Source organism: Gadus morhua, chromosome 6 (assembly GCF_902167405.1).
Source record: "Gadus morhua chromosome 6, gadMor3.0, whole genome shotgun sequence".
Lineage (NCBI taxonomy): Eukaryota > Metazoa > Chordata > Actinopteri > Gadiformes > Gadidae > Gadus > Gadus morhua.
Window position 1 is genome coordinate 581727 of NC_044053.1, and position 25789 is coordinate 607515.

Sequence of the window (25789 nt, forward strand, 5' to 3'; positions counted from 1 at the left end):
CTGCCTCCCACAGACCACTTTTGTCCAAACAGGCAGAGTTGCTCAACAACACGGGGTTTCAACACGCACACATGCTAACACAAACACATATGCACAAACAAACGCACACACATACACAGACACACATCCATCAATAACTTACACGCACACAAATACACATCCACAGCACCCACACACATACACACAGCACTTCAATAAACAGACACAAACACACACATCCACAACAAACGCACACACACTCAATTAAAACACGTCCACATCCCGACATGTCAGACGGAGACCTTGCAGCCGGGTCTGACCCTCGCAGAACGAGGCCGCCGATGACCTCATCATTTAGAGGATGAGGGAGGAGGCTGTTGCCTTAGCGACCCTGTCGGTCCAGCGAGGGGAGACAAGATGGAGGAGGAGGGGAGGGCAGCAGCTCCTGTGGTTTCAGTGAGCAGAGTTACCTGTCTGTAACCTAGCAATAACCTCTCAGTGGCCAGATTGTAACCTGAGTGGTAATGATGTTCTAGTTGCATTTGTAATGCATGTTATAGTGAACAATTATTCGTCGAGGGCGAAGTGAATAGTGGGGAATAGCTATTCACGGAGCCTGAGGTGAAAAATTGTTTCAGTATATAGTACAACTGAACACTCTTAACACTATTTGCCGGGACTCAATTGTTTTTATTAGCGGTTTATTTGTTTTTGTTAGCGTGACGAGACGACCGTCAAGCGGATGAAACCAATATCCCGAGTTTGAGATCTCAATCATGGGATACTGCCCAATATCCCGATATAACGAACCAATCCAATTGCGACATCTTAGGAGGTTCACGTGTAGTATACTATTTGCATTTATAATGCAGGTTGTAGTAACATTTATGTGTCTCAAAGCAATCGGTTTGACCATTAGATACTTTGGATTGATCTCCGATCAGTAATAAGGACTGTGTCAGTGCCGATCCATAATGAGCTGGTACCCTGTCTTCCGAGCCCAGCTCCTGGAGGTTCTTGCCGTGAGCTACTGGAGGTTTGGCTGCTGGGGTTAGTGTGGAGTCACTCTGAGTCAGGCTCCAGTCAGCTCTACTGCTCTGAGAGGGTGACACACTGGCTTCCTCTTTATGCCCATATTTGGTCCTCACTGCGTTGCTAGGCACTGGGCCCTAATTTGACAATTCCTGGAGGCTAGGGGTGAGAGGCTAGGGGTGAGAGGCTGGGGTGAGAGGCTAGGAGTGAGAGGCTGGGGTGAGGGGCTGGGGTGAGACGCTGGGTTGAGAGGCTGGGGTGAGAGGCTAGGGGTGAGAGGCTGAGGGTGAGAGGCTGAGGGTGAGAGGGTGAGAGGCTGGGGTGAGAGGCTGGGGTGAGAGGCTGGGGTGAGAGGCTAGGGGTGAGAGGCTGGGTTGAGAGGCTGAGGGTGAGAGGCTGAGGGTGAGAGGTGAGTGGGGTGAGAGGCTGAGGGTGAGAGCTGGGTGAGAGGCTAGGGGTGAGAGGTGAGTGGGGTGAGAGGCTGAGGGTGAGAGGCTAGGGGTGAGAGGTGAGTGGGGTGAGAGGCTGAGGGTGAGAGGCTAGGGGTGAGAGGCTAGGGGTGAGAGGCTGGGGGTGAAAGGCTGAGGGTGAGAGGTGAGTGGGGTGAGAGGCTAGGGGTGAGAGGTGAGTGGGGTGAGAGGCTGAGGGTGAGAGGCTAGGGGTGAGAGGCTAGGGGTGAGAGGCTGGGGGTGAAAGGCTGAGGGTGAGAGGTGAGTGGGGTGAGAGGCTGAGGGTGAGAGGCTGGGGGTGAGAGGCTGGGGGTGAGAGGCTGAGGGTGAGAGGTGAGTGGGGTGAGAGGCTGAGGGTGAGAGGCTGGGGGTGAGAGGCTGGGTGAGAGGCTGAGGGTGAGAGGCTGGGGTGAGAGGCTGGGGGTGAGAGGCTGGGGTGAGAGGCTGGGGTGAGAGGCTAGGGGTGAGAGGCTAGGGGTGAGAGGCTGGGGTGAGAGGCTGGGTGAGAGGCTGGGCCGAGAGCTGGGTGAGAGCTGGGTGAGAGCTAGGTGAGAGGCTGGGTGAGAGGCTGGGGTGAGAGCTGGGTGAGAGCTGGGTGAGAGCTGGGTGAGAGGCTGGGGTGAGAGCTGGGTGAGAGCTGGGTGAGAGCTGGGTGAGAGCTGGGTGAGAGCTGGGTGAGAGGCTGGGGTGAGAGCTGGGTGAGAGCTGGGTGAGAGCTGGGTGAGAGGCTGGGGTGAGAGCTGGGTGAGAGATGGGTGAGAGATGGGTGAGAGCAGGGTGAGAGGCTGGGGTGAGAGCAGGGTGAGAGGTTTATTGGAGCGCCGCTGGGAGAGAGAGCTCTCCGCTCGCTGGGTAAACAGAGCAAATCTCGGCTCTGCACGACGGGAGAGTGTTACTCTCACCGGGACTATCTACAGGAATCTTTTTCTCTCCTCCTTTCTCTCTCGCTCCCTTTCTTTGATTGACTCCATGCCTCCCTCTCCATCTCTCTTTGCTTGTCCCTTTCTCCCGCTCCTGGTTTCATTGGCGGTCTGTGTCAGTGTGTCTCTCTCTCCTTGCTGGCCTGTCTCTCTCCCCTCTCTCCTCTCTCTGGTTGTAACAGATGCACATTACCCTCTCTCCACCATCTGCTGAGGGAACAATGGGGTGTTGGTGGAGGCAGGCCGGGGCAGGCCCGCAGCCCGCCGTCAGACATGACTCAGGGACCCAGAGCCCAGATCCACGCAGCAGAGATCCTCCAGCGATGCCTCGCTCCGCTCAGCCCTCACAGGCTCCGACACGCCACGTCTCCACCTCAGCCGCACTCTGCCGTGGAGCGGGGAGGAGTGGAGGTGGTTGGAGAGGGGGGTGGAGCTGATGGAGGTGGTGGAGGTGGTGGAGGTGATCGAGGTGGTGGGAGAGGGGGTTGGAGGTGGAGGAGGTGGTGGTGTTGGAGGTGATGGTTGTGCAGTTGTAACACTGGTAATGGGGGTGGGGCTGGGTTTGATTGAGGTGACGGAGGTGCCCCACAGCCTCACACCTCCAGCCGGCGTGTGGTGTTGCCCCGGCGGGGCAGCAGCCTTACATGGGGATGTGTCCCTGGAGGGGCTATAAAAGGAGGCTGCTGGGACCGAGCGGCAGAAGGCTGGTTTACGAGGAGTGAGGGACGGCTTCTTGGCTCCTTCCTCAGGAGGAGGAGGAGGAGGGGAGGAGGGGGAGGAGGTGGAGGGGAGGAGGAGGGAGAGGGGAGGAGGAGGAGGAGGGGGAGAGGAGGAGGAGGAGGAGGAGGAGGAGGAGAGGAGGAGGGGGAGGAGGAGGAGGAGGAGGAGGAGGAGGAGGAGGAGGAGAGGAGAGAGGAGAGGAGGAGGAGGAGGAGAGGAGGAGGAGGAGGAGGAGGAGAGGAGAGAGGAGAGGAGGAGAGGAGGAGGAGGAGGGGGAGGAGGAGGCGGAGGAGGAGGAGTGGGAGGAGGAGGAGGAGGAGGAGGAAGAGGAGGAGAGGGGGAGAGGAGGAGGAGGGGAGGGAGGAGGAGAGGAGGAGAGGAGAGAGGAGAGGAGGAGAGGAGGAGGAGGGGGAGGAGGAGGAGGCGGAGGAGGAGGCGGAGGAGTAGGCGTGTCGGAGCTCAGAGGTCGTCTGTCATGGACCTGATGAGGCCGAGGTCCCTGATGGAGGATGGCTCTGCTGAGGGCTCCCGTTCGGTGCTCTCAGTCTCAGCCCTCACTACAAAGAGAGAGGAGGAGCTCTCCATCCCAGAGGTGGACCCCGGGGACGATGCCAACTTGGACCTGATCCCCGGTCAATGAGAGACTAAATGGTCTGATTCACTGTGGCTCCAACAGGAGGTTCTGCCTGATGAGCAGAGGCGGAGCTCGGGCAGGGCGCCTTAGGGGTGCAGGTTGAGCTCTGTGTGTCTCGGAGCAGGGCGTCTCAGGGGTGCAGGTTGAGCTCTGTGTGTTCTTGGAGCAGGGCGTCTCAGGGGTGCAGGTTGAGCTCTGTGTGTCTCCGAGCAGGGCGTCTCAGGGGTGCAGGTTGAGCTCTGTGTGTTCTCGGAGCAGGGCGCCTTAGGGGTGCAGGTTGAGCTCTGTGTGTTCTTGGAGCAGGGCGTCTCAGGGGTGCAGGTTGAGCTCTGTGTGTCTCGGAGCAGGGCGTCTCAGGGGTGCAGGTTGAGCTCTGTGTGTTCTCGGAGCAGGGCGTCTCAGGGGTGCAGGTTGAGCTCTGTGTGTCTCGGAGCAGGGCGTCTCAGGGGTGCAGGTTGAGCTCTGTGTGTTCTCGGAGCAGGGCGTCTCAGGGGTGCAGGTTGAGCTCTGTGTGTTCTCGGAGCAGGGCGTCTCAGGGGTGCAGGTTGAGCTCTGTGTGTCTCGGAGCAGGGCGTCTCAGGGGTGCAGGTTGAGCTCTGTGTGTTCTTGGAGCAGGGCGTCTCAGGGGTGCAGGTTGAGCTCTGTGTGTTCTTGGAGCAGGGCGTCTCAGGGGTGCAGGTTGAGCTCTGTGTGTCTCGGAGCAGGGCGTCTCAGGGGTGCAGGTTGAGCTCTGTGTGTCTTGGAGCAGGGCGTCTCAGGGGTGCAGGTTGAGCTCTGTGTGTTCTTGGAGCAGGGCGTCTCAGGGGTGCAGGTTGAGCTCTGTGTGTCTCGGAGCAGGGCGTCTCAGGGGTGCAGGTTGAGCTCTGTGTGTCTCGGAGCAGGGCGTCTCAGGGGTGCAGGTTGAGCTCTGTGTGTCTCGGAGCAGGGCGTCTCAGGGGTGCAGGTTGAGCTCTGTGTGACCTTTGAGCAGGGCGTCTCAGGGGTGCAGGTTGAGCTCTGTGTGTTCTTGGAGCAGGGCGTCTCAGGGGTGCAGGTTGAGCTCTGTGTGTTCTCGGAGCAGGGCGTCTCAGGGGTGCAGGTTGAGCTCTGTGTGTCTCGGAGCAGGGCGTCTCAGGGGTGCAGGTTGAGCTCTGTGTGTCTCGGAGCAGGGCGTCTCAGGGGTGCAGGTTGAGCTCTGTGTGTCTCGGAGCAGGGCGTCTCAGGGGTGCAGGTTGAGCTCTGTGTGTCTCGGAGCAGGGCGTCTCAGGGGTGCAGGTTGAGCTCTGTGTGTTCTTGGAGCAGGGCGTCTCAGGGGTGCAGGTTGAGCTCTGTGTGTCTCGGAGCAGGGCGTCTCAGGGGTGCAGGTTGAGCTCTGTGTGTCTCGGAGCAGGGCGTCTCAGGGGTGCAGGTTGAGCTCTGTGTGTTCTTGGAGCAGGGCGTCTCAGGGGTGCAGGTTGAGCTCTGTGTGTCTCGGAGCAGGGCGTCTCAGGGGTGCAGGTTGAGCTCTGTGTGTCTCGGAGCAGTGCGTCTCAGGGGTGCAGGTTGAGCTCTGTGTGTCTTGGAGCAGGGCGTCTCAGGGGTGCAGGTTGAGCTCTGTGTGTCTCGGAGCAGGGCGTCTGTGTGTTCTTGGAGCAGGGCGTCTCAGGGGTGCAGGTTGAGCTCTGTGTGTCTCGGAGCAGGGCGTCTCAGGGGTGCAGGTTGAGCTCTGTGTGTCTCGGAGCAGGGCGTCTCAGGGGTGCAGGTTGAGCTCTGTGTGTTCTCGGAGCAGGGCGTCTCAGGGGTGCAGGTTGAGCTCTGTGTGTTCTTGGAGCAGGGTGTCTCAGGGGTGCAGGTTGAGCTCTGTGTGTTCTTGGAGCAGGGCATCTCAGGGGTGCAGGTTGAGCTCTGTGTGTTCTTGGAGCAGGGCGTCTCAGGGGTGCAGATTGAGCTCTGTGTGACCTTTGAGCAGGGCGTCTTTCAACTGCGTGTTGATTGGCGGTACGTCGCTCCAGAGTGACGGAGCCCGTCCCTTTGACTGGTATCCAGTTGGTCCTCAGGATGCTGTTAGGGCCGAGGGTCAGAACAGAGGTTGTTTGGTTCGTCAGTCCCTGATGGCCTCCCCATGTAAACTGAGTGTATCTGGGGTGTCTGTGGACCGCGAGATCAATCCCTCATCTGTCATCTCTCCCGGTCTGTTTACCTGGGACTTCATTAAAGGAGAGCGAGTGGACACGTTGGACCAGTTGGCTCTCAATCACGCAGATGCTGACGCTGACGCCATTGGCCTGGCATCTATTGATTAGGCTGACTGAGTCACATCCTGTCATGCTGTCACGGGATTGCGTTGCTTATCAGTAAACCCTAGCACTAGCATGGTATCACCAGTATATGGTTCTGGGTAACTAATAGCTTTGAGCTCTAGAGCTCTGCTCTTGTAGAAACGGGTTTCAGAATCCCGAGTCTTTCTGTGGATTGAGCCAAACTCCTTTTATCCATTCCAGGAGGATCTGGCTAGCATCAGGAAGCGGTTCTCTGCGTCGTCCTCGGAGCTCGGCCACCCGCTAGCGATCAGCGCGGCGCTGGAGGACCGAGGCAGCGAGCTTCAAACACGACCGCACTGAGATCAGATCCTCCAGCCGAGCGACACACGGTAAGCAGAGTACCGGCCCGGCCAATGGGGAGCCAGAGGGATGACCTCACTTTGGAAACATTCGCCTCCCACCACCGTCACCTCCTCCTCCTCCTGCTCCTTCTCCTCCTCCTCCTCCTCCCCGTCCCTCGTTGGGCTGTTGAATGGAAATCTGTCAGGGTTGAAGGTTTGGAGGTCGAGGCTCGGCTGCCAGGCGCCCCGGGGAGGACTCTGTCGGCGCTGTGGTCTGATAGCATGTAGCATGGAGCGCTGTGTCTGATAGCATGTAGCATGGAGCACTCGGTCTGAGAGCTTTAGCCTGGAGCACTTGGTCTGAGAGCTTTAGCATGTAGCGCTGGTCTGCAGAGTTGCAGACCTTTAGCATCTAGCACTTTAGCATGTAGCGCTGGTCTGCAGAGTTGCAGACCTTTAGCATCTAGCACTTTAGCATGTAGCGCTGGTCTGCAGAGTTGCAGACCTTTAGCATCTAGCACTTTAGCATGTAGCGCTGGTCTGCAGAGTTGCAGACCGTGAGCCTGTAGCGTTGTAGGTCTACGCTGTGGTCCACAGCGTTTGAAGTGTGGAAATCGGGTCTGCTGTTGAAAAGCTGTTTGAGTTTCAAGTGTATATCGATGTTATGATGAGTATACAGCCACATCTATGGAGGCGGTATGAAGTTTACAGCCACATCTATGGAGGCGGTATGAAGTTTACAGCCACATCTATGGAGGCGGTATGAAGTTTACAGCCAGATCTATGGAGGCGGTATGAAGGGTAGAGCAAAGCTGCACTGGCCGTCTTCAACCAGGCAGCCCAATGTAGTGTAAACCCACCAACCCCTCCACCTCTCCAACCAGCTCCTCCACCTCTCCAACCAGCCCCTCCACCTCTCCAACCAGCCCCTCCACCTCTCCAACCAGCTCCTCCACCTCTCCAACAAGCTCCTCCACCTCTCCAACCAGCTCCTCCACCTCTCCAGCTCCTCCACCTCTCCAACCAGCTCCTCCACCTCTCCAGCTCCTCCACCTCTCCAACCAGCCCCTCCACCTCTCCAACCAGCTCCTCCACCTCTCCAACCAGCTCCACCTCTCCAACCAGCCCCTCCACCTCTCCAACCAGCTCCTCCACCTCTCCAACCAGCTCCTCCACCTCTCCAAACCCTCCACCTCTCCAACCAGCTCCTCCACCTCTCCAACCAGCTCCTCCACCTCTCCAGCCAGCTCCTCCACCTCTCCAACCAGCTCCTCAGGGGCTGGGAGAGAGGTGTGTAGTGTGTTGAGGAGGTGGAGGAGAGAGAGATGTGTGAGGGTGAGGAGGTGGAGGACAGAGAGAGAGGTGTGTAGGGTGGTGAGGAGGTGGAGGAGCGAGAGGGTGGAGGAGAGAGAGGGTGTGTAGTGTGGGTAGGAGATGGAGTAGCGATAGTCAGGCTGGGTGGAAGGCGACATCATTCAGCCGTGCTATCAGTGTTTCCCCGGGCCTAACAAGGGGCTCTGTGGTACCGAGAGGCAGAGACGGATGGTGTTTTGCATGTGTGATATAGCGCAGCGTCCGCTGACAGCGGAGATAAGGCTGACAGAGGGCCGCGCACAAACGGCAAAGTCAAGGAAACTACGGCGCAAACTTAGCATCTGCTGAAGTCAGTTTCCACGACGACGTCTGTTACATGTTTTCAGAGGGGTGTGTGCATTTACGTGTGTGTGTGTGTGTGTGTGTGTGTGTGTGTGTGTGTGTGTGTGTGTGTGTGTGTGTGTGTGTGTGTGTGTGTGTGTGTGTGTGTGTGTGTGTGTGTGTGTGTGTGTGTGTGTGTGTGTGCGTGCTCTAGCCAGTACGCTATAGGGTGAAACCCGTTGACCCAGCATGGCCGCCCACAATGTGCTGACAGAATGTGTTTCACCTCTGAGACCAGAGCTTCAGAACCCTCATCAGAGGCCTGAAAGACCGGCCGTCTGGGGTGGTGGTTCTACCAGAGGGGTGGTGGTTCTACCAGAGGGGTGGTGGTTCTACCAGAGGGGTGGTGGTTCTAACAGAGGGGTGCTGGTTCTATCAGAGGGGTGCTGGTTCTATCAGAGGGGTGCTGGTTCTAACAGAGGGGTGGTGGTTCTATCAGAGGGTTGGTGGTTCTATCAGAGGGTTGGTGGTTCTACCAGAGGGGTGATGGTCCTAACAGAGGGGTTGTGGTCCTAACAGAGGGGTGGTGGTTCTACCAGAGGGGTGGTGGTTCTAACAGAGGGGTGGTGGTTCAGAGGGGTGGTGGATCTATCAGAGGGTTGGTGGTTCTATCAGAGGGGTGCTGGTTAAATCAGAGGGGTGCTGGTTCAATCAGAGGGGTGCTGGTTCTAACAGAGGGGTGGTGGTTCAGAGGGGTGTTGGTTCTATCAGAGGGTTGGTGGTTCAGAGGGGTGGTGGTTCTATCAGAGGGGTGGTAGGGGTGGTTCTAACAGAGGGGTGGTGGTTCAGAGGGGTGGTGGTTCTATCAGAGGGGTGGTGGTTCTAACAGAGGGGTGGTGGTTCTAACAGAGGGGTGGTGGTTCTATCAGAGGGTTGGTGGTTCCGAGGGGTGGTGGTTCTATCAGAGGGGTGCTGGTTCAGAGGGGTGCTGGTTCTATCAGAGGGGTGCTGGTTCTATCAGAGGGGTGGTGGTTCTATCAGAGGGGTGGTGGTTCAGAGGGGTGGTGGTTCTATCAGAGGGGTGGTGGTTCAGAGGGGTGGTGGTTCTATCAGAGGGTTGGTGGTTCAGAGGGGTGGTGGTTCTAACAGAGGGGTGGTGGTTCAGAGGGGTGGTGGTTCTATCAGAGGGGTGGTGGTTCTATCAGAGGGGTGGTGGTTCTAACAGAGGGGTGGTGGTTCAGAGGGTTGGTGGTTCTAACAGAGGGGTGTTGGTTCTATCAGAGGGGTGGTGGTTCTATCAGAGGGGTGGTGGTTCTATCAGAGGGGTGGTGGTTCTAACAGAGGGGTGGTGGTTCAGAGGGGTGGTGGTTCTAACAGAGGGGTGTTGGTTCTATCAGAGGGTTGGTGGTTCCGAGGGGTGGTGGTTCTATCAGAGGGGTGGTGGTTCTCTCGCTCTCCCCTCTGCTCTGATCTCATCTCATCCTCAGCTGAGGTTCCACGGCGGCGCTGAGCTCATGTTAGCGTCATGCTGGGTCAGAGGAAGGAGGCTTGCAGCTCGTACTCCAGGCTTCACCGCGGGCCCGGGTTAGGGGGACTGGCAGCCTGAAGGCTGGGGGTTCAAACCCCAAAGTCTGCCCCTGAAGGCATCCTGACCTCCATGACCTCTGAACCCTACACACCCCCTGCAGACATGTGTTTGTGATTCGCTCTTGGTCACCTTGGTTAGAAGCCACTGCACAATAGTCAAATAGATTTAAATGAAGATTGATGTTCCTTCCCTCGACATGTGAACTGTGTCGTCACATGTACTGATGACATGTTTGGGGAAGCAAGGGCTGCTGATGACTAATTACACACAAGGACTAATTACACGCTGGTCCCCACAGAGTGATTAAAGCGTTCTGCTGCTGAGGGATTGAGGGATGTGTGTTCATGCATGTGGCTGCGTCTGCGAGGGTGCATGCCTGTGTTCGCCTGTGTTTCTACTTGCCTTTGTTTGTGTGTGTGTGTGTGTGTGTGTGTGTGTGTGTGTGTGTGTGTGTGTGTGTGTGTGTGTGTGTGTGTGTGTGTGTGTGTGTGTGTGTGTGTGTGTGTGTGTGTGTGTGTGTGTGTGTGCGCGGGGCTACTTGTCTGTACAGGTTCTCCATTGTCCCGGAGGCTTGCCGTCGCTCGTCTGTTTGTTGACATGGCGTCGAGGCCTCTGTCTTCTGTATCTCTGGGTGTCTGTGTGTGTGCGTGTGTATTTACATGTGTTTGTGTGTGTTTGAGTGTGCGAATGTGTGTCAGGGTTCTTTATACTCACACAGACGAGCAGGGATGAACTCAGAGTGACATCAGCCAAAATCAACTCATTTGTCGGCCAGAGTTGGCAGCCAGCCGGTTCCTGGTTCATCGCTGCATCAACGAATATGAGCTGGAAACGGGCTGGAGATGGAAACACCGACCCACAGAGCTCCACGAGAACCAGACCCAATAAAGCTTCATCCTATAATTAAGTCCCTCAATAGATATTCATGCAGAAAGCTGTGCTTCAGAATTCAAGTTTCAAAACACTATGAATGTTGGGTTTCTAAACCGCCTGGATCTTCCTGCTCTCAAACTACCGGTCGGCTGGAGACCCCAGTCAGTAGAGCCCCTCCCCCCCAGGGAGAGACCCCCCCCCCCCCCCCCGGGGGAGAGACCCCAGTCGGTCGGGCCCCCCCCCCCCCCTTCATGGTGTAGGAAAGCAGTCCTGTTACTGCTGACATGGCTCTGGTGAGGACTATCCTCTGAACCCTCTGACATAGCCCTGCTGAGGTCTCTCTCAGCCTCTAATGTTCCTGGTGAGGTCTCTCTCAGCCTCTAATGTTCCTGCTGAGGTCTCTCTCAGCCTCTAATGGTCTGGTGAGGTCTCTCTCAGCCTCTAATGTTCCTGCTGAGGTCTCTCTCAGCCTCTAATGTTCCTGCTGAGATCTCTCTCAGCCTCTAATGTTCTTGGTGAGGTCTCTCTCAGCCTCTAGATGTTCCTGCTGAGGTCTCTCTCAGCCTCTAATGTTCCTGCTGAGGTCTCTCTCAGCCTCTAATGTTCCTGGTGAGGTCTTTCTCAGCCTCTAATGTTCATGCTGAGGTCTCTCTCAGCCTCTAATGTTCCTGGTGAGGTCTCTCTCAGCCTCTAGATGTTCCTGCTGAGGTCTCTCTCAGCCTCTAATGTTCCTGGTGAGGTCTCTCTCAGCCTCTAGATGTTCCTGCTGAGGTCTCTCTCAGCCTCTAATGTTCCTGGTGAGGTCTCTCTCAGCCTCTATTGCTCCTGGTGAGGTCTCTCTCAGCCTCTATTGCTCCTGGTGAGGTCTCTCTCAGCCTCTAATGTTCCTGCTGAGGTCTCTCTCAGCCTCTAATGTTCCTGGTGAGGTCTCTCAGCCTCTATTCTTCCTGCTGAGGTCTCTCTCAGCCTCTAATGTTCCTGGTGAGGTCTCTGTTGGCCTCAGGGAGCCTCTGATCTCCAGCCAGCACCTGATGTCACCGCCAACGCTTCATGGTGCGAAGGGGATGAGGGCATTGTTTGCACGTTGTCATGGAGATGTGTCGGACTGGGAGAAGGAAAAATAGTGGAATATCCTGGAAAGTTTCTCCTCGCGTTCCTCCTCCTCCCCTCACATTGGAGACAGACCCGTTGGTCCAGGGGAAATAATCCCTGAAGGTGTTTTGAAGAAAGCCTCTCTAAAGGCTAAAGGGTTAGACTCCCAACCCAAAAGGACTGGGTTTGATTCCCAATGTCCAGGACCCAAGGATGTGTCTAAATGTGCATTAAGTCGCTTTGATAAACACCTCTTTGGAATTCAGTGATGGTAGAAGTGAACTGATGTTCACCATCTCAGTAACCAGAGGAATGTGATCCATAGGTAACAGAGGAGACTGTTCACCCTCTCAGTAACCAGAGGGATGCGATCCATAGGTAACAGAGGAGACTGTTCACCCTCTCAGTACCAGAGGGATGTGATCCATAGGTAACAGAGGAGACTGTTCACCCTCTCAGTAACCAGAGGGATGTGATCCATAGGTAACAGGAGACTGTTCACCCTCTCAGTGACCAGAGGGATGCGATCCATAGGTAACAGAGGAGACTGTTCACCCTCTCAGTGACCAGAGGGATGTGATCCATGGGTAACAGAGGAGACTGTTCACCCTCTCAGTAACCAGAGGGATGTGATCCATAGGTAACAGAGGAGACTGTTCACCCTCTCAGTGACCAGAGGGATGTGATCCAAAGGTAACAGGAGACTGTTCACCCTCTCAGTAACCAGAGGGATGTGATCCATAGGTAACAGAGGAGACTGTTCACCCTCTCAGTGACCAGAGGGATGTGATCCATAGGTAACAGAGGAGACTGTTCACCCTCTCAATAAGCAGCGGGATGTGATCCATAGGTAACAGGAGACTGTTCACCCTCTCAGTAACCAGAGGGATGTGATCCATAGGTAACAGGAGACTGTTCACCCTCTCAGTGACCAGAGGGATGTGATCCATAGGTAACAGGAGACTGTTCACCCTCTCAGTTACCAGAGGGATGTGATCCATAGGTAACAGAGGAGACTGTTCACCCTCTCAGTAACCAGAGGGATGTGATCCATAGGTAACAGAGGAGACTGTTCACCCTCTCAGTACCAGAGGGATGTGATCCATAGGTAACAGAGGAGACTGTTCACCCTCTCAGTGACCAGAGGGATGTGATCCATAGGTAACAGGAGACTGTTCACCCTCTCAGTAACCAGAGGGATGTGATCCATAGGTAACAGAGGAGACTGTTCACCCTCTCAGTAACCAGAGGGATGTGATCCATAGGTAACAGAGGAGACTGTTCACCCTCTCAGTAACCAGAGGGATGTGATCCATAGGTAACAGAGGAGACTGTTCACCCTCTCAGTAACCAGAGGGATGTGATCCATAGGTAACAGGAGACTGTTCAGCCTCTCAGTAACCAGAGGGATGTGATCCATAGGTAACAGAGGAGACTGTTCACCCTCTCAGTAACCAGAGGGATGTGATCCATAGGTAACAGAGGAGACTGTTCACCCTCTCAGTAACCAGAGGGATGTGATCCATAGGTAACAGGAGACTGTTCACCCTCTCAGTAACCAGAGGGATGTGATCCATAGGTAACAGAGGAGACTGTTCACCCTCTCAGTAACCAGAGGGATGTGATCCATAGGTAACAGGAGACTGTTCACCCTCTCAGTAACCAGAGGGATGTGATCCATAGGTAACAGAGGAGACTGTTCACCCTCTCAGTAACCAGAGGGATGTGATCCATAGGTAACAGAGGAGACTGTTCACCCTCTCAGTAATGCATGGCACTTGATCCATGCCACAACATTTTCTTTTATTATTATATTTGCCTATTATCAAATTCTTCACAAATTCTGGACACGTTTCCAAATACGTCCTTCCTGTCTGCTTACCTCCAGGCTAGCCAGCGCCAGGGAGCCACACACACACACGCCCACCTGTGTGTGTGCTGGGTAATGAGGGCTTGCGTTGTGGCCGGGGTAGTGGTGTGTGTGGCCGTGAGGGCCGTGTGGACATCAGTGAGCTGTGCTGAGGCAGCGGAGCCCACCTGGAGGACGTGTGAGCGGGTTCTCCTGGTGGCTGTGGTGAGGCAGCGGGAGCCCACCTGGAGGACGTGTGAGCGGGTTCTCCTGGTGGCGGTGGTCTGCGGCTCCGGGCCGTGCTCTGACGCTGAGCGGCCGTTGGTCTGTGTGCTGAGTGTGCAGCGAGGGCATCATGGGCTCCACCCCCCTGCTCAGAGCACAGGACCTCTTCTGGAGAGACAACATGGTGCCTACTAGGCCTGCAGCGGATTCGAATTGTATCCGAATCCGTTCGGTTCGTTTACCACAGTTCGGAGCATTCTGGAGATCCGCGGATTTCGGTTTCATGAAGGCATTGCCTTATGTAGCGTATTTTGCCTACTGTAGCCTACGTCCGATACAAAAGGGTGTTTAGGACCCAGCGGAATGCATTCTCTCCAGTGCTGCCCGAGCCAATGAGGTAGCTGTAATAGGTTGTTTTCTGAAGTTCAAGCGCACGATTCCTAAATTTAAAGAAAGTAATTGATACAATTATATTCTAAATATACGGGAGATAAATACAAACGGGTGATAAGCGGGATAACGGCCTTCGAGGTCGACCGGTTCGATGGAAATAATGGACAGGTAGAGGCAACTCTGGCTTCATGCTGCGCTCGTCGCCAGAGTTCTAAGCCTCGTCGGCCGTTATCCCTTACATGTTACACTCAGTGCACCATGTTTTCAAATGCATTTAGGGGAACATTTATTGCACAAAAAAGCCTTGCAAGTTGTCTGATTGCAGTCAATTAACACATTGCAAATAGCCTGTGGGTCTCATTCATTTTTGTGTTTCTCCCCCAAACCCTCCGACAAAAACAAAGTCCGCCTTTTTACTACCACGGACATGATCCTAATCCGAACCGTATCCGAAACCGAGGCCCAAAACGGTTATCTGAACCGAACCGTGGACACACTGATCCGTTTCACCCCTAGTGCCTACTGACCCACGGAACGCAGAGACCACGTCTCCGCTCCAGGTCCTTGAGGAGGTCAGACCTACCCTCCGCTAAGCTCCTTGAGGATGTCGGAGGTCAGACCTACCCTCCGCTCCAGGTCCTTGAGGAGGTCGGAGGTCAGACCTACCCTCCGCTCCAGGTCTTTGAGGTCGGAGGTCAGACCTACCCTCCGCTCCAGGTCTTTGAGGTCGGAGGTCAGACCTACCCCAGGGCTCCAGAATGCGCCTAATTTGGGCGCCTAGAATTCGGGGTAGTGAAATAATACTACCGGAGGGTAGTATTATTTGGGCGCAATTTTATTGCGCCCAAATAAAATATTTGGTCGCACCGGTGCGACTGAAAATGTATCTGGTATAATTAGTATTATTTATTTTTTTACAGAGCAGTCTATTCATATTATTGTAATAACCACGGAAGAGGCAGTGAATGAAGTATTGATTAGACAGCGATTTATTAGACACCTAATAAACCGTTGGAACACGCAAGACCGGTAACAATAGAAACGCCGGGAAACAAACCCGCGAAGGGCCCAATGCAGAGGCCTGTACTACGAAGCTCGATTAGAGGGTTAGCGAGGTATGTTGAGCTGAAAGCCTGGGTTAGCTGTACCAGGAAAGTCGATCTCTTTAAGCGTCGCTGTATCACCATGGTGACTTACGCTCGCAACCAAACCTGGTCGGGAGCAGCTTTTCAGCGAGTCTACCCAGAGATCGGCTACTTATATCGGCGTGCGCAGCTTCCTAGCCCCTCCTCCGATAATGGTGTCTCCATTTGTGGGTGTTCCCATGGACCTCGGCGCACTTATCGTACAGGCGTCTCTCCGGAGACAGAGGGTTTTTCGGGACAGAACTGATCCCTTGGCATTGTCTGACGATATTCTTTATGAGAGATACAGATTCTGCATTTATTTAAGGTATTTATTTAATGGTCAAGATATTATTAATCAATGGCGTAAATATCGACGGTGCAACCGGTGCAGCTGCCCGGGTTGCCCCCCCCCCCTCCCCCCCCCCTGAACAACTCAGCGCAAGGCAGGCACGGTCCAACGCCCCCCCCCCCCCCCCCCCCCCCCTCAACAACTCAAAACTTGGGTGCACCATAAATACGTGCTGGTGCACCCAAATTAAAAATTTAGGCGCACCAGCGCACCCAAAGAAAAGGTTAGTCTGGAGCCCTGTACCCTCCGCTCCAGGTCTTTGAGGAGGTCGGAGGTCAGACCTACCCTCCGCTCCAGGTCCTTGAGGTCAGAGGTCAGACCTACCCTCCGCTCCGAGTTCTGTTTCCTGTGAGCCGACGTGAGTCGTTTCCCAATCTCGTTCGTCGTGGATAAGATAAGATAAGATTAGATAACATAAGATAAATTCGAATTTATTGTCTGTTACACAAGGGTTACAGAAAATGTTATTGACATGGCTCCAGTCACAATTAAAAATTCACACAGACATAAAAGAAAAGACAAGACATGGGTGTTGAGAGTTTACGATGATGTGCATTGTTTAAACTGCTTTGGAGAACCGTATTCAAGCACGACTGATCCACAGCGGATCTCAGATATTTTACTAAGGGAGAGTTTCCAGAGATTGTTAGGATGTGTGCCTGGCTCATAACAGATCTAAGAGGCGATAGCCTCACTTTGTATCCGGGGGGAAATTGTGCTGGAGCACGTCTCTGTGAGACTCTCGTAAAAACCAAACTCCCACGGGAGCTGAAACCCTGGCCAGCATAAGACTTTCTAGGCATGCTGCTCAGACAGAATCATCCCTGAGTGGAGTGATATTATATCTACTTGGTCGACAGTAATTGCCAACTCTGTATTGTACGTTATGATTTATACAGACTGTGAAGGCTTGTGAATCCTTCACCATGATTCTAAATACAGAATAAAGTGTACATTGTACACATTTCAAATCTACATGGGAGTTCTTCAGGTCAGTTTGGAACAGGATGGATGAGCCTCCACTGATGGTATCACTGGTTTAAAGGTCCCCCAGCGAGGGTCCCAGCCACAGGTTAGGTTCCAGAGGAAGACGGACAGGAGCGAGAATGCCCATGTTTGGTCATTGCTCTTCCTTTGGAAAGAAGGGAAGAGGGACTGTCCCGGGAAGAGAGGCCATGTTTTAGTTCACATATAAAGTGTGACCTCTGCCAGCGTTACAGCTCCAGAGAGAGACCGTGGAGACACCAGAACCAGCCCTCTGGTACCCTGAGCTCTGAGAGACCGTGGAGACAAGAACCAGCCCTCTGGTACCCTGAGGTTCTCCTCCTCCCGGGCCCTGGTCCCAGGCGGGTCCCACCTGGACAGTGTACCCCCACGACGTCAGCCAGCCTCCATGTTGTCCCATTACACTTGATACCAGCTATCAACTCATGGAAATGAATTAAATCAAAGCTTAGCTTTGTGAAGCAGAGACGGCATATCTCCTGGAAGCCGAAAACCGCCCCCGCGATGCATCCTCTGAGACTGGGGGTCTGAAGGTCTCTGGCAGAGTGTTGCTACCGTCGGTTCTTCTACTGCTAGATCTGTTCAGGTGTAACAGGTGTGGTTGTTATGGTTTATATCTCTGGTTCAGTTCTTCAGCAGGAACATCAAAGCTGATATTCAGCCGTCTGTCCGCTCCCTCCACTCCACCACCGCTAAACACCGGCTGGGGTTGGGGGGGGCGATTACATCGGGTGGCCGCTGCCCTGCAGGTACTCATTAATCCTTTCATTTGGGGCTGTCTCCCCGCCCACTCCTCCCCAGGCGGTGTTTAAGTGCTCAGGGACAATGACGGGTTAGCTCCTCTGACTCGGGAGCTGCAGTCTGTGGTCTGGGGCTCCTGGTTGTTGCTCCCTGCTCCTGGGATGCCCCTCACAGAACGGAACTGACCGGGTGATCTTGGGCCGCGGCACCCTGGAGACCCTGGAGACCACCTGCTGAACACCTTCTACTGGAGACTAGAGACTGGAGTCCTTCTACTGGAGACTAGAGACCTTCTGGTGGAGACTGGAGACCTTCTACTGGGGACTAGAGACCTTCTGGTGGAGACTAGAGACCTTCTACTGGAGACTAGAGACCTTCTGGTGGAGACTGGAGACCTTCTGGTGGAGACTAGAGACCTTCTACTGGAGACTAGAGACCTTCTACTGGAGACTGGAGACCTTCTACTGGAGACTAGAGACCTTCTACTGGAGACTGGAGACCTTCTACTGGAGACTGGAGACCTTCTACTGGGGACTAGAGACCTTCTGGTGGAGACTAGAGACCTTCTACTGGAGACTAGAGACCTTCTGGTGGAGACTGGAGACCTTCTGGTGGAGACTAGAGACCTTCTGGTGGAGACTGGAGACCTTCTACTGGGGACTAGAGACCTTCTGGTGGAGACTAGAGACCTTCTGGTGGAGACTAGAGACCTTCTACTGGAGACTGGAGACCTTCTACTGGAGACTGGAGACCTTTTACTGGGGACTAGAGACCTTCTACTGGAGACTGGAAACCTTCTACTGGAGACTGGAGACCTTTTACTGGAGACTAGAGACCTTCTGGTGGAGACTGGAGACCTTCTACTGGGGACTAGAGACCTTCTACTGGAGACTAGAGACCTTCTGGTGGAGACTAGAGACCTTCTACTGGAGACTGGAGACCTTCTACTGGAGACTGGAGACCTTTTACTGGAGACTAGAGACCTTCTACTGGAGACTAGAGACCTTCTGGTGGAGACTGGAGACCTTCTGGTGGAGACTGGAGACCTTCTGGTGGAGACTGGAGACCTTCTGGTGGAGACTAGAGACCTTCTACTGGAGACTAGAGACCTTCTGGTGGAGACTAGAGACCTTCTGGTGGAGACTGGAGACCTTCTACTGGAGACTAGAGACCTTCTACTGGAGACTAGAGACCTTCTACTGGAGACTAGAGACCTTCTACTGGAGACTAGAGACCTTCTACTGGAGACTAGAGACCTTCTGGTGGAGACTAGAGACCTTCTGGTGGAGACTAGAGACCTTCTGGTGGAGACTGGAGACCTTCTGGTGGAGACTGGAGACCTTCTGGTGGAGACTAGAGACCTTCTGGTGGAGACTATCCCAAACCAAAAGATATCTTCACGGGCGCCCGGTGGATCACCGGTTTGAGCGCGTCCTACTAAGGCCCAGTCCACAGCACGGCGACCATGGACCCTCACTACAGCGACCGGGGACCCGGTTGCCGTGGTCCGGGTGTCTCTCTCCCTGACCTTCCTGTCTGACTCAATAAACAGGATGAAACCTCACGAGCCCGGTACGAGATAGACCGAGCAATCACTGATGAATAGAGGACGTGCAGAGGAGTGACGTAGATGCGTTTTCAACAACAACAAAGTTGGCTGCCGTTGTAAACTGGACGGTATATTTTCACTAAGAGAAGAATGACTGCACTTAAGCTTTTGTTGAGAAGAAAGATGTCTTTGCCCAATCACAGCTCTTCTTAACTGCCAGCATGCTGTCTGTCAGAACGGAGCGTACCGTGTGTGTGTGTGTGTGTGTGTGTGTGTGTGTGTGTGTGTGTGTGTGTGTGTGTGTGTGTGTGTGTGTGTTTCTATTTTATCGACTTCCGTTTTCGATGTGGCAGTAAGGTTCCCATGAGCCAGTCCTTGTGAGCCGTAACTTAATTTAGCTTGCATCTTCCTCACACACCCCATTGACCCTATCAGCCTCTGGCTACCGTGTCCCTGTCCCGCTGAACACATCGGACCACCAGCTGGTCGCAGGTGGGACGGACCATCGGCCCTGGAGGGGGACCTGTACTGGGAGGAGACCAGCTCACCTGTACTGGGAGGAGACCAGCTCATCTGTTCTGGGAGGAGCTCAGCTCACCTGTACTGGGAGGAGATGAGCTCACCTGTACTGGGAGGAGAGCAGATCACCTGTACTGGGAGGAGACCAGCTCACCTGTACTGGGAGGAGATCAGCTCACCTGTACTGGGCCTCTCCTGCCCTGAGGAGATGAGCTCACCTGTACTGGGAGGAGACCAGCTCACCTGTACTGGGAGGAGACCAGCTCACCTGTACTGGGAGGAGATCAGCTAACCTTTACTTGGAGGAGATGAGCTCACCTGTACTGGGAGGAGACCAGCTCACCTGTACTGGGAGGAGACCAGCTCACCTGTACTGGGAGGAGACCAGCTCATCTGTTCTGGGAGGAGCTCAGCTCACCTGTACTGGGAGGAGATGAGCTCACCTGTACTGGGAGGAAAACGGCTCACCTGTACTGGGAGGAGACCAGCTCACCTGTACTGGGAGGAGATCAGCTCACCTGTACTGGGCCTCTCCTGCCCTGAGGAGATGAGCTCACCTGTACTGGGAGGAGACCAGCTCACCTGTACTGGGAGGAGATGAGCTCACCTGTACTGGGAGGAGACCAGCTCACCTGTACTGGGAGGAGATGAGCTCACCTGTACTGGGAGGAGATGAGCTCACCTGTACTGGGAGGAGATGAGCTCATCTGTACTGGGCCTCTCCTGCCCTGAGGAGATGAGCTCACCTGTCCTGGCCTCTCCTGCCCTGAGGCGCTCCTGTCCTGGGCCTCTCCTGCCCTGAGGCGCTCCTGTCCTAGGCCTCTCTTGCCCTGAGGCGCTCCTGTACTGGGCCTCTCCTGCCCTGAGGCGCTCCTGTCCTGGGCCTCTCCTGCCCTGAGGCGCTCCTGTCCTGGGCCTCTCCTGCCCTGAGGCGCTCCTGTACTGGGCCTCTCCTGCCCTGAGGCGCTCCTGTACTGGGCCTCTCCTGCCCTGAGGCGCTCCTGTACTGGGCCTCTCCTGCCCTGAGGCGCTCCTGTACTGGGCCTCTCCTGCCCTGAGGCGCTCCTGTACTGGGCCTCTCCTGCCCTGAGGCGCTCCTGTACGGGGCCTCTCCTGCCCTGAGGCGCTCCTGTACTGGGCCTCTCCTGCCCTGAGGCGCTCCTGTACTGGGCCTCTCCTGCCCTGAGGCGCTCCTGTACTGGGCCTCTCCTGCCCTGAGGCGCTCCTGTACTGGGCCTCTCCTGCCCTGAGGCGCTCCTGTACTGGGCCTCTCCTGCCCTGAGGCGCTCCTGTACTGGCTCAGCCCCAGACGACTCAACGCTCTTCAGTCGACAGCGGTCCTCAAGCAGCGGTCAAGTGTGTTTGAGACACTTTGGTTTCACTCCGCTCTGCCAGCCACTACTCATCTCTGATGATATACTCAAGAGGCCATCACCTCCTCTTACCCTCCTCTCCCCTCTCCTTCTGTTCCCCTACTCCTCGTCTCCTTATCCTCTCCTCTTCATCATCCCCTCCTCCTCTTCCTCCTCCTCCTCCCCTCCTCTCCACCTACTCCTCTCCCCTCCTCCTCTCTCTGTCTCCCCCTCCCTCACTTTCCTCTCTGTCTCTTCCTGTAAAGTATGGATCACATATAAACTGAGGACGATCACTCTGCAGCCTCTGGGCGGATCCATGAGCCTACAGCTCCTCATTCCAGAAGGTCTCCTCTATGTCCTCATTCCAGAAGGTCTCCTCTATGTCCTCAGTCCAGAAGGTCTCCTCTGTCCTCCGTCCAGAAGGTCTCCTCTGTCCTCCGTCCAGAAGGTCTCCTCTATGTCCTCAGTCCAGAAGGTCTCCTCTATGTCCTCAGTCCAGAAGGTCTCCTCTATGTCCTCAGTCCAGAAGGTCTCCTCTATGTCCTCAGTCCAGAAGGTCTCCTCTGTCCTCAGTCCAGAAAGTCTCCTCTGTCCTCCGTCCAGAAGGTCTCCTCTGTCCTCAGTCCAGAAGGTCTCCTCTATGTCCTCAGTCCAGAAGGTCTCCTCTATGTCCTCAGTCAGAAGGTCTCCTCTGTCCTCAGTCCAGAAGGTCTCCTCTATGTCCTCAGTCCAGAAGGTCTCCTCTGTCCTCATTCCAGAAGGTCTCCTCTATGTCCTCAGTCAGAAGGTCTCCTCTATGACCTCAGTCCAGAAGGTCTCCTCTATGTCCTCAGTCCAGAAGGTCTCCTCTATGTCCTCAGTCCAGAAGGTCTCCTCTATGTCCTCAGTCAGAAGGTCTCCTCTGTCCTCAGTCCAGAAGGTCTCCTCTATGTCCTCAGTCCAGAAGGTCTCCTATGTCCTCAGTCCAGAAGGTCTCCGCTATGTCCTCAGTCAGAAGGTCTCCTCTATGGCCTCAGTCCAGAAGGTCTCCTCTATGTCCTCAGTCCAGAAGGTCTCCTCTGTCCTCAGTCCAGAAGGTCTCCTCTATGTCCTCAGTCCAGAAGGTCTCATCTATGTCCTCAGTCCAGAAGGTCTCCTCTATGTCCTCAGTCAGAAGGTCTCCTCTCCTCGGTCCAGAAGGTCTCCTCTATGTCCTCAGTCCAGAAGGTCTCCTCTATGTCCTCAGTCCAGAAGGTCTCCTCTATGTCCTCAGTCAGAAGGTCTCCTCTGTCCTCAGTCAGAAGGTCTCCTCTGTCCTCCGTCCAGAAGGTCTCCTCTGTCCTCAGTCAGAAGGTCTCCTCTATGTCCTCAGTCCAGAAGGTCTCCTCTATGTCCTCAGTCAGAAGGTCTCCTCTGTCCTCAGTCAGAAGGTCTCCTCTATGTCCTCAGTCAGAAGGTCTCCTCTCAGTCCCCAGTCCAGAGACGGGCTCGACGCTAAGCGCAGCGTAAGCTACGTTTAGCTTGGGGATTAGCCGCGGCGGCCGGGGGAACCGGCCCGTACCGGAACCCGGCGGCTGGGAGAACCTCCGACCCAGAGACAGCGGGCGGAGTGTCAGAACACGGCTGGTTGTGACTTCCCGATTTGAGGCCCGTCTTGATTGGCCGCCCGACTGTTGACCCAGCATGCCGAGCGGTGATGCTGGCGGCCGTAGCCTTGGCGTTCCTCGGCTATCTCACAGTAAACACACGCTGTTTGGGAACGCCTCCCTCCGTACCCGAGCACAGGCCTGGGAAGAGTTGAACTCAGGACATTATACACACACTCACACACACACGTACACACACACACTCACACTCACTCACACTCACACCCACCCACACACACACACACACACACACACACACACACACACACACACACACATACACACACCTCCCTCTAGCCTCTCTTTCTTGTCACTATTTTGAAGTTTGTGTCTCCTCTCTCTCTCTCTCTCTCTCTCTCTCTCTCTCTCTCTCTCTCTCTCTCTCTCTCTCTCTCTCTCTCTCTCTCTCTCTCTTTCTCTGTCTCTCTCTCTCTCTCTGTCTCTCTCTCTCTCTCTCTTCTCTCTCTCTCTCTCTCTATCTGTCTCTCTCTCTCTCTCTCTATCTGTCTCTCTCTCTCTCTCTCTCTCTCTCTGTCTCTCTCTCTCTCTCTGTCTCTCTCTCTCTCTCTCTCTCTCTCTCTCTCTCTCTCTCTCTCTCTCTCTCTCTCTCTCTCTCTCTCTCTCTCTCTCTCTCTCTCTCATGTTGATTGTTGCAGTTCCTCCAGGAGTGTCGGTAGTTTGATAAAGGTGCGGTCTGGCCACCTCTCCTTGATAACGACCTTGATAACAACTCTGTCCCGCCCCCAACTGGGAGGGGCTCAGATTCCATGAAGTGGGAATAGAGTGGCGAAGTCCCGCCCCTTCCGGTAGAGCCATTTGGACCTCTGAGATAGTAAAATATGAATGGGTTTCAATGGAGAGAAATTAATTATTTTCTGGTCCCAGTCTTTATATGCCCTGGATTACACATATGTCGTTTGTGGATTTAAATGATAAGTTTTCATGCAAAGGAAACTAAAAAATTTCACGAAGAAGTTTGATAGTGTTAGGTTTTGTGTGAGGCCGCTTTGTGAACTACAGCTCGTCGCAGCTCTCAACGAGAATGATATACGTCACCACCACTCTGGTACAGGCATGGTGATCTCTCTGCTCCACTTCACCAGTTTTTTCCAAGGGGATGATAAAAGCATCAAAATAGGTGAAAAATATTATAAGTTGGGGCATGTTGAGAGTTTCCGTTATGCCGATGGGGAGATTGTCGGTCTTGTCCACGCCAGTCGCAGGGAGCGTGACGTCACGTACGAGACATGTAGTCTTTCTCATTGGGTTTTCTCTACAGCCTTTAACTGAACAATTGCACAATAAACGGTCAAACTCTTGCCGTGAAAAATGTAAAGTGCTTTACAGGAACAAACATGATTCAAATGACTCAACGTTGTTACACAACTGAGGACAACTCTTCTGACCTCTCACTGATGTCAGTCCTGAGTCAGACGGCCCCGCCCGCCTTCTCTGATACCGCAAGGTGACCACCCCCCGCTGGCTAAGCCCCTCCTTCTCACCTGTCACCTTCTGGCAGTGGGCCGGCCACACCCTCGTCCAGACGCTAGATAAGAGCTGGGCGTGAGTCACGTTGCTCAGACTGATGACGTGTGCCCTCTTACAGAGGGGAGAACGGGTCCATCATGTAGAGCTGCAGCACACAGAACTTGATCTAGATCTAGAAGACCTAGTTCCTCAACCCCAGGGCAAAAACAACCATCAACTGCCATCAGGCGGTACTCAGAGATAATGGATTTAAATACCACAAAGGATAAGTAGAAAATAATACAAAGATCAAGAATAAATAAAATAGAAGACAAAATAAACACGATGAAATGAACCATAGAGAGCCTGGAGCCTGAAGCCTGAAGCCGGCCTGACTGGGTTTCAGACGGTTGAATCCATTCCGTCCTTAGATGGAGAGATATGAGACCCACCAACAGGGAGTGTAAACAGAACCACGGGCTTGTAGGGTTACCAGGACTGCAGGACGAGTCCTCTCTCTGTTCAGAGAGAGAGAGTACTCCTCTCTCTCTCTGAACAGAGAGAGAGAGGAGTCCTCTCTCTGAACAGAGGACAGAGAGAGGAGTCCTTTCTCTCGATGTTCAGAGAGAGGAAGGAGTCCTCTCTCTGTTAAGAGGAGAGCAGGATGAGTCCTCTCTCTGTCCTCTCTCTGTTCAGAGGAGAGCTGGACGAGTCCTCTCTCTGTTCAGATAGAGTACTCCTCTCTCTCTCTGAACATCGAGAGAGAGGACTCATCCTGCTCTCCTTTGAACAGAGAGAGAGAGGAGTACTCTCTCTGTCCTCTGTTCAGAGAGAGGACTCCTCTCTCTCTGAACATAGAGAGGGAGGAGTCCTCTCTCTGTTCAGAGGAGAGCTGGATGAGTCCTCTCTCTCTATGGGCAGTGTAGCTCTGCCTGCTCCTGGTGGTTCATCCTGTAGTAGAAACACGAAGGTGTTCCTCCCTCTGTCCATGTCCAACGCATGAAGAGAGACTCATGGAACAGCTGCTGACAGACACGTGTGTGTGTGTGTGTGTGTGTGTGTGTGTGTGTGTGTGTGTGTGTGTGTGTGTGTGTGTGTGTGTGTGTGTGTGTGTGTGTGTGTGTGTGTGTGTGTGTGTATTAGCGTCAGTGGCCTGGTGCACTCATGAGTTGTCTGCTAAATTGTGTCTTCATACCATCATTCATACACAGTATATATACGTGTGTGTGCGTGTGTGTTTGCATGTGTGAACATGCTAGTCCACGTCAGCCATGCACTGAACACATACACTGAAAAGAAATGCCTTGCTCAAGACAGAAGATGATTCAAACCAGAGACTCCTGGCTCCTCTTAAACACTGAACCGTGCACGCTCACTCCTGACATGTACATGTGTACAGTATGTGTACATGTGTATAGTCTTGTGTACAGTATGTGTACTTGTGTACTGCAGGTGTCTCTCAGCAGCACACATCTCCTGTGAAACAGAGAGCACCTTTCTGTCTGCTGACACACGTGTACACGCACTAGCAAACACACACTCACACATCCATTTTCATAGGCGCAAAGGCGCTCTAACACAAACACACATCACTTTCACTGCCCTGCAATAAAAAGTTTATACACTTTTTATTACAACCCATGAATTGTTCTTGTTCTCTTCCTGTCTGTGTATCTCTGATGCTCCCTTTGTCTCTCTCTCTCCCTTCCCTCTCTCCCCTCTCTATCCCTCCCTCTCTATCCCTCCCTCTCTCTCTCTCCCCCCCCCCTCTCTCTCTCTCTCTCTCTCTCTCTCTCTCTCTCTCTCTCTCTCTCTCTCTCTCTCTTTCCCCCCCCCCTCTCTCTCTCTCTCTCTCTTCTCTCTCTCTCTCTCTCTCTCTCTCTCTCTCTCTCTCTCTCTCTCTCTGTTTTTTGGAGCTGAACTCTGTCAGCACTTCTCTCGTTTCTCCCATCTTCCAACTACTGAGTCGGAGAGGTGGGTTATCCGGCAGCTGTTTGTTCTCCTCCTCCTCTCCACACCTCTCCTCCCCACTCCTCTCCTCCTCTCCCCCTCCTCTCCTCCTCCTGTTCTCTGGTTCTCGCTGGGAGCCCTTGTTTGAGATCT

General features: G+C 54.2%; 1 protein-coding gene across 2 annotated transcripts in view; it reads left to right on the forward strand.

Annotated features, from left to right (window-relative positions):
- The window catches only part of fhl3a (four and a half LIM domains 3a), a 35123-nt gene that overhangs the window by 2214 nt on the left and 7120 nt on the right, over positions 1 to 25789 (forward strand). The window contains exon 2 of one of the 2 annotated variants that reach the window (XM_030358858.1): positions 6194 to 6342. The exons of the other annotated variant lie outside the window; for it this stretch is intronic. The gene's annotated coding sequence lies outside the window, so the exon portion shown is untranslated. The remainder of the gene's footprint in view (positions 1 to 6193; positions 6343 to 25789) is intronic. 2 annotated transcript variants of the gene reach the window in all.